Genomic DNA, 11,107 nt, shown 5'->3' with positions numbered 1-11,107 from the left:
GCTGTTCCTGGGGGGAGGGGAGAAAGAACAAAACCAACCAACCAAAAGATCTTTCCAAAATATCAACCAAGGTTTGAAATTGTTGTCCCTTTCTTCTGCTTGCTAAGTGTGTAACGGCAAGCCAGATAAATAGAAAATGAACAGTACCTAGTCTCATAAGGGGCAGAAGGTGGACGTGATCTTTTATCACCTGTATTTCAGCTGTAGAGTATCCTTGTGCTAACTAGCCGGCATGGTGATAGCACCCGACCTCCTGTCTCCCCTTTCTCTGGGCTGCACAGCCTTGCAATGGCTGGGTGCCTCATGCGAGGACAGACTGAACCAGAGTTCTGGATTCATTATATAAATGGTACTTGTGCAATAACGTACTCTTGTCACTGTTCATTGAGAAGCAAAAGGAGCCTGAAATGGGAGTATCTACTGTTCTGGCCTTTCTCGGGAACTCTGTGTTGTGCGAGCCTAATGTTAAGTAATTTCTTATGTCTGTCAGATTTAATTACAAGCATTTTCAGAGCACAGGAATGAAATAGCTAGGGAAAAGTGTCCAGTGCAAAACTAATCTATGCTGCTCATTTTCCTTGTGATACGAATTTGATAGAGCAACAGATGAATTGTATTAGAAATCATGCTCAGTAAGTAGCGCTCATTTCATTCCCTTAGTGGCACCAGTTTGAACAAAATGCAAACTGTGCATTCTGTGCTCTAAAAGCAACACAAAACGTTGCTTGGGACAGGCAAGCTAGGAGTCAAATGAAATATGGTAATTCATAATTAATAAATTAATTATAAATTAATTTTAATCAAATGAAATATGGAAACGCAGTTACCACTGTAACTTGGTTCTGAACGTATTTTGTGTCTCCATGAGCCGCCCAGTTTAGATACCTACAGCCTTTATTAGTATGAAAGTTGGGGAGGGAATTAAAAAAGTAGGTATAATAAAAGGAGTATTTAAATTTTGATTTATTAGGAATAAATAATATTTTTTCTTTTAATTTCTGAACTGTTAAATTCAAAGTACAAGTCACCATGTGGTTTGATACCTACTGCTTTAAAATAATATTGCTGCTTATTTGCATTTGAGGAGGAAAAAATCTTCATCGCTATGGTTGAGTAGTCACAGGAAAACTTGCATTAAATCAAAGCTAATCAATAGTGTGCTTAAAAATGCATTACCTGGGAAAGCAAAACAGATGCATGAGAAGAGGGATATTAATTACCATTCTGTTTCAGAAGTTAGTTCTTGCACAAATCTTCTGAGGAATCCTGAACGGATTGTCCCCCTTATTTTTTGAGAAAGAACAAAATTGGTCCGTTTGCTCTATCAGATTTGACCTCTGATCTCTTGTCAGATAATCGCATACATCTTTTTTCTGTTAATGTTTTTTTGGGGGATTCCAAGAATAGTTGTCTCCAACGACTGCTTCATTTGTTCTAAGATCTAGAAAAGTCTGGCTTTGCCACCATATTTGAAGCCCCTTTAATTCTTGAGAAGAGGATAAATCTTACTGCTTAATTAAACTGAATGTGATTTTTCTGTAGTTGCATTTATGAAAAAGAAGGTAACCACTCTGCCACAGGCACAAATTGTTTTGGTAAGATAGACCTGTGTGGCCCATGAATAAACCTTGTGTTAAACAGGTTTTGATGGAGGGATCACTGCTGGATTTGAGGATAGCTGGCATCCATTTCTCTCAAGTTAAAGAGCTCAAGAAGAGCTGCTTCAGGCTCCTCTATACGGAGAAGCTGTTGAGGAATAAACTAGAAGTTAAAGAACAAAAGCTGGTCTCTGGGAAGAGGCTATTGTTCCAGAAAGACACCAGTACCCTCTGTGTAACACCTTTGGGTCACCTGGTTTGATTCCTTTCCAGAGATGCTCAAGGGCTTTAACAGCTGCGCAGTGTCACCTGCATACCTAACCACATGTGTAGTCTTAGCCTGCCACTAAACTAAGGTCAAATGTGGGCTTATGTATCCTTGACTCTGCAAGCATGAGAGTGGGCTGTGGACCAGACTGGTTTTATGGAGTACAATAGCTGTGTTGCAAGCCCCTACTTTTTTTGCTTTGAATTATGGTAGCAGCTTGGTTTAGGCTCCACTGTTCTAGTGCCACTTAACTATGAGAAAATCTGGTTTTTCATAAATAGAGCACAAAAGGCAAAAAAAGATATTCCAGTCTTCATTTTGCTTCTGAGAAAAGCATAGGACTTAAAGGGTCGCTGGGCAGAATATGAACAAAAAGAACCCCAGTTGGAGTACTCTTAATGTCGTGGGTTTTCAACATGGCATTTAAAGACAGTGAAAAGCAGAGTGGGGTAGCAAAATATGCTTATCAGTAAGCTGAATCGCTGAGGCATAATTAAACAGAACCTAGCAAAGCTTGAATAGGTAAGGCTATCCATATAAGAGTTTCCACGTATTGAATTAAATCAATTAATAAGCCATTTTAAGCTAACCTATTGCAAATTTTGAATATTGCAGTGATCCAAACATAACTACCTCATTCTAATTCCTAAGAACCAAAAAATATCAGGCTGAATATAAAAGTAAAATGGACAAAAAGGTGGGTGAAAGGTAAATAAGCAAACAGCCATGTGGAGTGATATATCAGGTAATAATCACTTTATGTAGATTATCAGGCATAACCTTTTTTACCAGTAGAAGATGAAAGTTCTGTTAAATAGCAGGGGCCAAAATCTTGATGTAGTTTACACACGACTATTGCCAGTGCAACCAAGAGGAGAACTTATTCCAATTATTATATTCCAACAATTTCAGTCTTTGTGCACTTTTATTTCAAAATACCCAATTACATGCATGCATGATGAATCTGTTTCCGGATGAGAGTGAAACAGGAAGAAGGTTTAAATCCCTTTTTGTTTCTCATTATGGTTTTGGCACAGGAAGAACTCTTAATCAGTTACGGTATTTGAATCCACTTGGTAAGAGCAGCCTGGCTTGAGGTTGAACCCAATGCAGCACAGCTATAAACAATGTGCTTTGTCCATTCATAGAATCACAAAATCATAGACTGGTTTGGGTTGGAAGGGACCTTAAAGATCACCTAGTTCCAACCCCCTGCCATGGGCAAGGGACACCTTCCACTAGACCAGGTTGCTCACAGCCCCATCCAACCTGACCTTCAACAATTCCAGGAATGGGGTATCCACAACTTCTCTGGGCCAACCTGTTCCAGTGCCTCACAACCCTAATAGTGAAGAATTTCTTCCTTATATCCAGGCTAAATCTACCCTCTTTCAGTTTAAAGCCACTGCCCCTTTTCCTATCACTACATGACCTTGTAAAATGTCCCTCTCCAGCTTTCTTGTAGGCCCTCTTTGGGTTCTAGAAGGCTGCTATAAGGTCTCCCTGGAGCCTTCTCTTTTCCAAGCTGAACAATCCCAACTCTCTCAGCTTGTCCTTGTAGGAGAGGTACTACAGCCCTCAGATCATCTTTGTGGCCCTCCTCTGGATTCACGTCCATGTCCTTCTCCTGTTGGGGGCCCCAGAGCTGAATGCAGTACTCCAGATGGGGACTCACAAGAGCAAAGGGACAGAATCACCTCCCTAAACATGCTGGTCATGGTTCTTTTGATGCAGCCCAGGATAAAGTTGGCTTTCTGGGCTGCAAGTGCACATTGCTGGATCACGTTGAGCTTCTCATCAACCAACACCCCCAAGTCCTTCTCAGGGCTGCCTTTAATCCATTCTCTGCCCAGCCTGTATTTGTGTTTGGGATTGTCCTGACCCATGTGCAGTACCTTGCACTTGGCCTTGTTGAACTTCATGAGGTTCACATGGGCCCACCTCTCAAGCCTGTCAAGGTCCCTCTGGATGGCATCCCTTCCCTCCAGCTTGTTGACTGTACCACACAGCTTGGTGTTGTTGGCAAACTTGCTTAGGGTGCACTCAGTCCTACTGTCCATGTTGCTGACAAAAATGTTAAACAGTGCTGGTCCCAATACTGACCCCGCTCGTCACTGGTCTACACTTGGACATCAAGCCATTGACCGCAACTCTTTGATTGCAACCATTCAGCCAATTTCTTATCCACTGGGTGGACCATCTGTCAAATCCATGTCTTGCCAATTTAGAGACAAGGATGTCAGGTGGGACGGTGTCAAATGCTTTTTGCACAGGTCCAGGTAGATGATGTCAATTGCTCTTCCCTTATCCACTAACACTGTAACCCCATGGTGGAAGGCCACCAAATTTGTCAGGCATGATTTGCCCTTGGTGAAGCCATGTTGGCTGTCACCAATCACCTCCTTATTTTCCATGTCTTAGCATAGGTTCCAGGAGGATCTGCTCCATGATCTCGCCAGGCACAGAGGTGAGACTGACTGGCTTGTAGTTCTCCTGGTCTCCCTTTTTTCCCTTTTTAAAAATGGAGGTCATACTTCCCCTTTTCCAGTCAGTGGGAATTTCACTGGACTGCCACAACTTCTCAAATATGATGGATAGTGGTATAGCAACTTCATCTGCCAGTTCCGTCAGGACCCGCAGATGCAGCTCATCAGGTTCCATGGACTTGTGCACCTTCAGGTTCCTTAGATGGTCTTGAACCTCATCTTTTCCTACAGTGGGCAGTTCTTCGTTCTCCCGGTCCCTGCCTTTGCCTTCTGTGACTTGGGTGGTGTAGCTTGAGCACTTGCTGGTGAAGACTGAGGCAAAAAATGGTGTCTCTTTGCATTGTAACATCATTTACTGCAACCTTGTTGCCAAGGCACACCCATGTCGCCTCTGTCAAAATGTCACTTTAGATCGGTACAGCGATAGGACTTAATTCAGCTGTCTACATGATGCAGGGTCACTGCTCACAACAAAGCAACAATAGACTGCTCCAAGCTCATAAGCTGGCAGTAGGGCTTGGGAGAAGGGAGGGCAGGAGAGGAAGGCGAGTGTCTGTGAATAAAACAAATAGGGAGGTGTAATTGCAACAAATGTGCTTAGCCTGATTACTTTGATAACCTTGAGTTTTGGCTCAGTATGACCATGTGAACTTTGTGGCCAGAACTTCACTGAAACAATAGGTATAGGTGTGTAACCTTTACTAATTAAAAGCATAATAATAGCATGTGACTGTACGGGAATGCATAGTTGAGTGGATGGCCAAAGTTAAAACCCAGTGGAAAGAGTTTTTTGCATGCATTGATCCAAAGCCCGATAAAGACAAAGGGAATGAAATGAGGGCCTTGTGGCCAGGAGCCAGAAAGATCCAGAAGAGGATCTGATAAATGTGGAGCATTCTGGCCAGGCCTTTTAGCTTCATGAGTTTTAAAGTAGCTTTTGGTTTAAGTGCTTTTCTATTTGAGGGTAATCCAGCATGAGACCCCTATGACCTGGCCACCAAAAGTACTGAGAGGCAACCATTTCCCTTGACTTCTGTTGTGCTGAACCATACTGAAAATCCAGTCTAGATGCATTTTCATGTGCAGCCATCCAGAAGCAGTGGATACCATGAATTACCTGGGTCTTGTCTTTTCAAGACTCAGTTTCCCTACTTGTAGCTATGGTATTAAAGTATTTATCCTATTTTGGGGCTTAATTAATATTTTGGGGATATTTAGATTCTTAGATGAAAGAGCCACAATACAGAGTTACGTTATACCAGATCAGCAACTTCAGACTTAAACTGGCATGATCCCACTAACTTCAGATAGAGAGCTATGCTGACACCCGACTGAAGTTCCTACCCAAAGTACCTGGAGATCTGTTCAGACAAAGGATTGTTTAATATCCTCTTAGGAAGAAGGTCAATCTGGTGAAACAATTTCTGATTATTATCCTCTGACGTTCACTCTTGCTTAAAGCTACAAGGAAGCCATGGCCCTGGCATAGCAAAACCTCTATTAATATATAGCAAACTATGGACCTTTTCCTCAATAACTCTTCATTATCTAGGGTTAATAATGTTTTATGAAGTTTCCATTGTCTGCTTCAGAGCAGAAGTTTGGAGCAGGAGAACGAAGAGAAACAGTGCTTCTGGGAGGTCCTGAGGGGAAGGAGGAGGGAAACTGTGAGAGCGAATATGACTTTTTGTAGAGGGTGGGTGATTGGCATCTACTAGGCAGTCAAGTCCGTGGTGGAAGAGGAGGAAAGGAGAGAAAAAAAGAGCTATGAAGGCTTCCTGTTAACTCAGTCTAAGACAGGCATGGAAAGTTTGAATGACAGGAGAGAAGAGAGGTGGTCCTAATGTTTCCAACCCCTCTAGGGAACAAGGGGATGCCCTGGAGTAGAAATTGAGAACCGGTTACAAAGGCAAAAATTAGATTCTAAGTTTGAAGTGCTTCCTTCGATATGTGGCTTTTAGAAATGCTTTCATGAATGGGCAGATGGGTAGACTGGGTGGTAGAGGTTGAAGTGGTGGCAGTGACCTGTCCTTGGACATCAGCAGCCTTGTCATGGAAGAAATTGTGAAGTTTCTCTTGTAGGAAGGCTGGGGGAATAGAATGGAGAAGAGCAAAGTGGGGCAACTGGAAGCAGATTGTAATACTAATTGGTGATTATTCTGCATTATGTGAAATGTTGTCATACATTTTGGGGTCTAGTGAGGTACAGGGAGTTTTAGCAGGGCATACTCTGGTACAAATACGAGGGGAAAAACAGATGGAGAGGTTTGAGAACAGGGCAAAGCTTTTTAGGAGTGTGAGGGTCAGAAAAAGATAAAACCAGCAGTCATCCAACTAGGATGATAAAGGGACTGGAGCATCTCCCCTGTGAGGAAAGGCTGAGAGAGTTGGGCTTGTTCAGCCTGAAGAAGAGAAGACTGAGAGGGGACCTCATCAATACATACAAATACTTAAGGGTGGAAGTAACGAGGACGGAGTCAGACTCTTTGCAGTGGTGCCCAGTGACAGGACAAGGGGCAATGGGTACAAACTGAGACATAAGAGGCTTCAGTTGAATATGAGGAAAAATTTCTTTACTCTGAGGGTGATGGAGCACTGGAACAGGCTGCCCAGGGGGGTTGTGGAGTCTCCTTCTCTGGAGATATTCAAAGCCCTCCTGGACGAAGTCCTGTGTAACATGCTCTAGGAGAACCTGCTTTAGCAGGGGGGGTTGGACTAGATGGTCTCCCGAGGTCCCTTCCAACCCTTGCGATTCTGTGATCCTTGGGGTGGCTATACCCATCAAATCACAAAGCAGAGACGACTCAGTTGTATTCTTGTGGTGCAGAACTGGAGCATCATCTGAGGTGTCAGAGAGGGCAGTGAACTGTTGTGAAAACCATCCTATGGATAGAAAATATTAAAGAAAAGACAAAAAAGAATCAGCTCTCCTGCGAAGAGAGGGTTTCTCCCAGGCAGAAATGAAGGGCAGTGCTTGCGCAGGGGAATGCTGTGCAAAATCAATATAAAGTATGTGCAGAAATATAAACTACATGCAAGTGTGGTGAGGCATTGCGGCAGACTGATAGCTGCGCTGTAGGAAAGTACAATGCATTTCAGACTTGAAAACTTGAAATAACAGACTCTTCCTAAAGCACAGGGCATAATTGGCACTTACTAAATGTCTTTCACAAGCAAGAGCAAGCCAGGTGAAGAACTGCATCCTTTGTGTTCTATTTTTCTCTCCCCTTCAGCAGTCGCTGCTGGTGGAGCGCACCCACGGTGCACAGACCTGCTCCCCATCGGATGGGTGAGCTGTTGTTCCTCAAAGCTGCATGCCAAACAAGGAGTCAGGCACGTAGCAGCACGCTGGTGTCGCTTTGGGCAACAGTGGAGCAAAGCACTCTCCTTCCACCCCCACCCCCTGACTCCGTCCTCTCCTCGCACAGGAATACCCTAACCAGGGAAGTATGTACCGGCTGTTTAGCGAAGGGGTCAAATCCATTTGGATGGAATTCCAGGGCTGCAGGGCTAACAATGGCAGGAAGCAAGGTCCTTGAGCTGGCCCATGCTGCCGGCCTGTAGCAGCATGTTGTTGAAAGATGTGGCCTGCTGCCGGCCGCCCGGTGCTGCCTGCCCTTGGGAAGCCCTGGCTGCTCCCAACACTGCGGAGAACCGAAAGCTCACAGCAAGTGGAGTTAAACAGCAGGAACTCCTCAGTTAATTATGAAACTATTCTATGACTGTACCGCTTGCCCAAACCCAGATGTACTCTTTTTAACCCTTTGGAAGTTTTAGGTGTTTTGTGGGATTGTATATTAGCAAATGGTGAACTCCCCTTTGCCCCTAGCTTCTTTCCCACAGAAGAACCCTCCCATATGAGCCCCAGCGTGAGCATGCTTTGTATTGCAAGCTCAGGTCAGATTTTTTTTCAGCCTGAAGGAAATCGTGCTTTACTGATTGCTCCTCAAAACGGATGAAGCAATACACAAACAAGATACAGCGGACAGGTTTCACGAGCTTGTTGCTGATGTTTGATACAACGGTTTATTTTTCATTCCTTCAGCTACTGGTTTTTCTGCTTCATGGTAACTCCCTGTCAGTTAAGGTAGGTGTGCAAATGGACCAAACCTGGGGCACGAGGTCGCGTCTGGCATTTGCTACAGCAATGCCAGTGCTGTAGCCTGGGAGAAGTTTCTCTCTCTGACTCTGAGACAAAGAGGAGGAGGAGGGGGAACTGGAGGGCTAGTCCAAGTTAGAAAGAGCGTAAGCACATTTTTTCATTTCTAACATGCCATGCAGTGCTGAGATTGCCTGATAGCAACTGTATGGGAAAATTCCGTCTTATCAATTTGTTAAAAATGTCTTTCTCTTTGGGGAATAGGAGACGGCACTCACATACACAGACAGAGAACGTAGGAGTGCTTTGTGAGTGCTCTGATAATTGGGAAACTCCAAACCCCAGTAACTAAGCAAAACAAACCAGAAACTCCTACAAGGCACACCACCACTAAAAGGAAATGCATTTTTTTCTGTCAGCATAATGACCAGATCAACCTCGTTTCCTTTGTGACTGTTTTGTTTGGGTATTTTTTTCCCAGCTGATGACAAGAGCACGCTGGTGGCATGATGGCCTGCACAGTTTCCTCCAGGTTGTTTCCTTTTAATTTGGCCTTGGAAGCAGCTTGCACTGTGTGAACTCGGGTGGTTGGACCTGGACCCATGTGCTTGTCTCTCCAGACATATAGATGCCGGCTGCCCCGAGGAGGAAGTTGCTGCAGCTGTATGTTCAGTGAAGCATACTTTTACGATGAGCATGTAGACACGTCATGAGGGACAGAGCTTGGGGGATGCATCTGAATGGCACAAGCTTTGCCTCCAGACCCTGCTTTACACTGGTAATGTTTTTCTCCCTTATAAGGGATGATCATATTTAAAGAGAGAGCATAACTGAGTCTCTCCCACAGTCTGGTCTGCTGGCCACTTGGGGTTTGGGGTTTTTCTCTTTCTTACCCGCCCCCCATGTTTCTCTACTATTTTTCTGTGACCTTCTAACACTGCAGATCATTTATCAAATAGCCAGTAATGGCTAAACAGAGGCCCATTATAGCAGGCATTTGCAACATTTTGTTAGCAATAAATATGCTGTGGTTAGTAAATGTGTTGTAATTGGATAGCATTACATGGAGATATGAGCTTCACTATTTGCCAGAATTTCAAACTGGACTTCAGGGAAAAAAGAACACCTTAAGAATTAGCTTTCATCTGAAATAGTTGAGGTGACTTTTTCTTAGCCTGTTTTGGTCTTCCTACACCTTTGGTTCAGAACTTACACCAAAGTTCAGCTCTAAATTTCTGTCTGGATCTAGAACTGAGACTTGGGGTGACTAAGTAGGCTGAGTAGAAGTGGAAATGTAGAAAAAAACCCCTTGAAAGTCAAACGTCCACACAATGTACAGTGCGTGGATTTGTCCTTTCTTTCAGGGCTTTCTTTATCAGTAAGATAAATGTATTACTCGTGGAAGATGAATGATCTTTATTTCAGAAAACATATGTACAGACAACAGCAATATGAAGTTCCACTGCCTCTGCTGTGGCCTGGACTATCGATAGCAAAAAAGCTAAGCTGATCCTTCACTAGTAGTTTTTGAACTAGTGCTTTTCAGCAAAGCTTTGAATTCAGTACAGACTGCCCATAAGCCACAGGCTGTGTGTGTTTAGCTGTGTGTCTGTGATGCCTATGATTTCCAGATATTTCATCTTCAAATAACTTTTCCCCAATCAGGAGGGGTAGCTGATTTATGTTCACTCACAAATAGTTATTCAAACTGATGTTTGTGTCTTGAAAACCAACACTGGCAAAGTTGTAGTAAAAGTTGAAGAAAGTTTGGGGGGGGGAAAGCTGAGAGAGAAAACTACTTCAGCCTGTGTCTTTTTGCCTCTTTGCAACTCATTTTCTTTCTAAAATCAGAGCCACATAAAAGCACCATTTAGGGTGCAAACACACAACTGCTGTGCTCAAGAAAAATACGCAAGTCTTAATGATCTGAGCACATAGACAGAGTACTCAAATATTTGCTGTTTGTTTTCGCCTACACAACAACATAAAACCAGCTGCTTAACTTAAACACGTCACTATCTTTTAATATAAACTCTTCCTCATAATGTTTTTATTCTCTTCCATCCCCTACCACTTTCTTATTCCTACTCCACCCACTTCCAGTGTTTCTACATGCTTTTCAAGTTGTTCCGCTCCTTTTTGGTTTATTTGTGCTGTACACCATCCATGAAGTCATCTCTGGAACTTATAAGTACTTTTGCAAAGACAAGAGTGGGAAGGCAGTTGCACATCGTATTATTTTTGGCTAGATCCTCCAGGAACAATGGCTATTGTTTGGCAGCTAGCAACAAGGAGGCTGCTTCAGCGATGGGATGGTTTAGAGCCTGGGGGTTGTTCCTCAAAAGGTTGTGAGCCATTTTAAGGTATCTGTCATTCAAGGTCAAAACTATTTGGCAACATCTGCTTAAAAAGAAAAAAAGAGAGAGAGAAGAAAACCAACCCCAAACCTGAGACTATGGATAAAAATAATGTGGCCTATTAATTTTTGTTTCTTTCCTCTTGCACATGATTGTGACATGGCCAACTATTCTTCTCCCTGTGAATGTTCTATGTATTCTCCCTGTGATTTTGACGTAATAACTCAGTGGTGGTTGGTTGTGAGATGACACATCGGGGGTAGAAGGTGGGTTTACTTTTGGGCAGGGGCTGGTTTGGA

Source organism: Egretta garzetta, unplaced genomic scaffold (assembly GCF_000687185.1).
Source record: "Egretta garzetta isolate BGI_Z169 unplaced genomic scaffold, ASM68718v1 scaffold14, whole genome shotgun sequence".
Classification (NCBI taxonomy): Eukaryota; Metazoa; Chordata; class Aves; order Pelecaniformes; family Ardeidae; genus Egretta; species Egretta garzetta.
The sequence above is the reverse complement of the archived record's forward strand: the minus strand, read 5'-3'. Positions refer to the sequence as shown.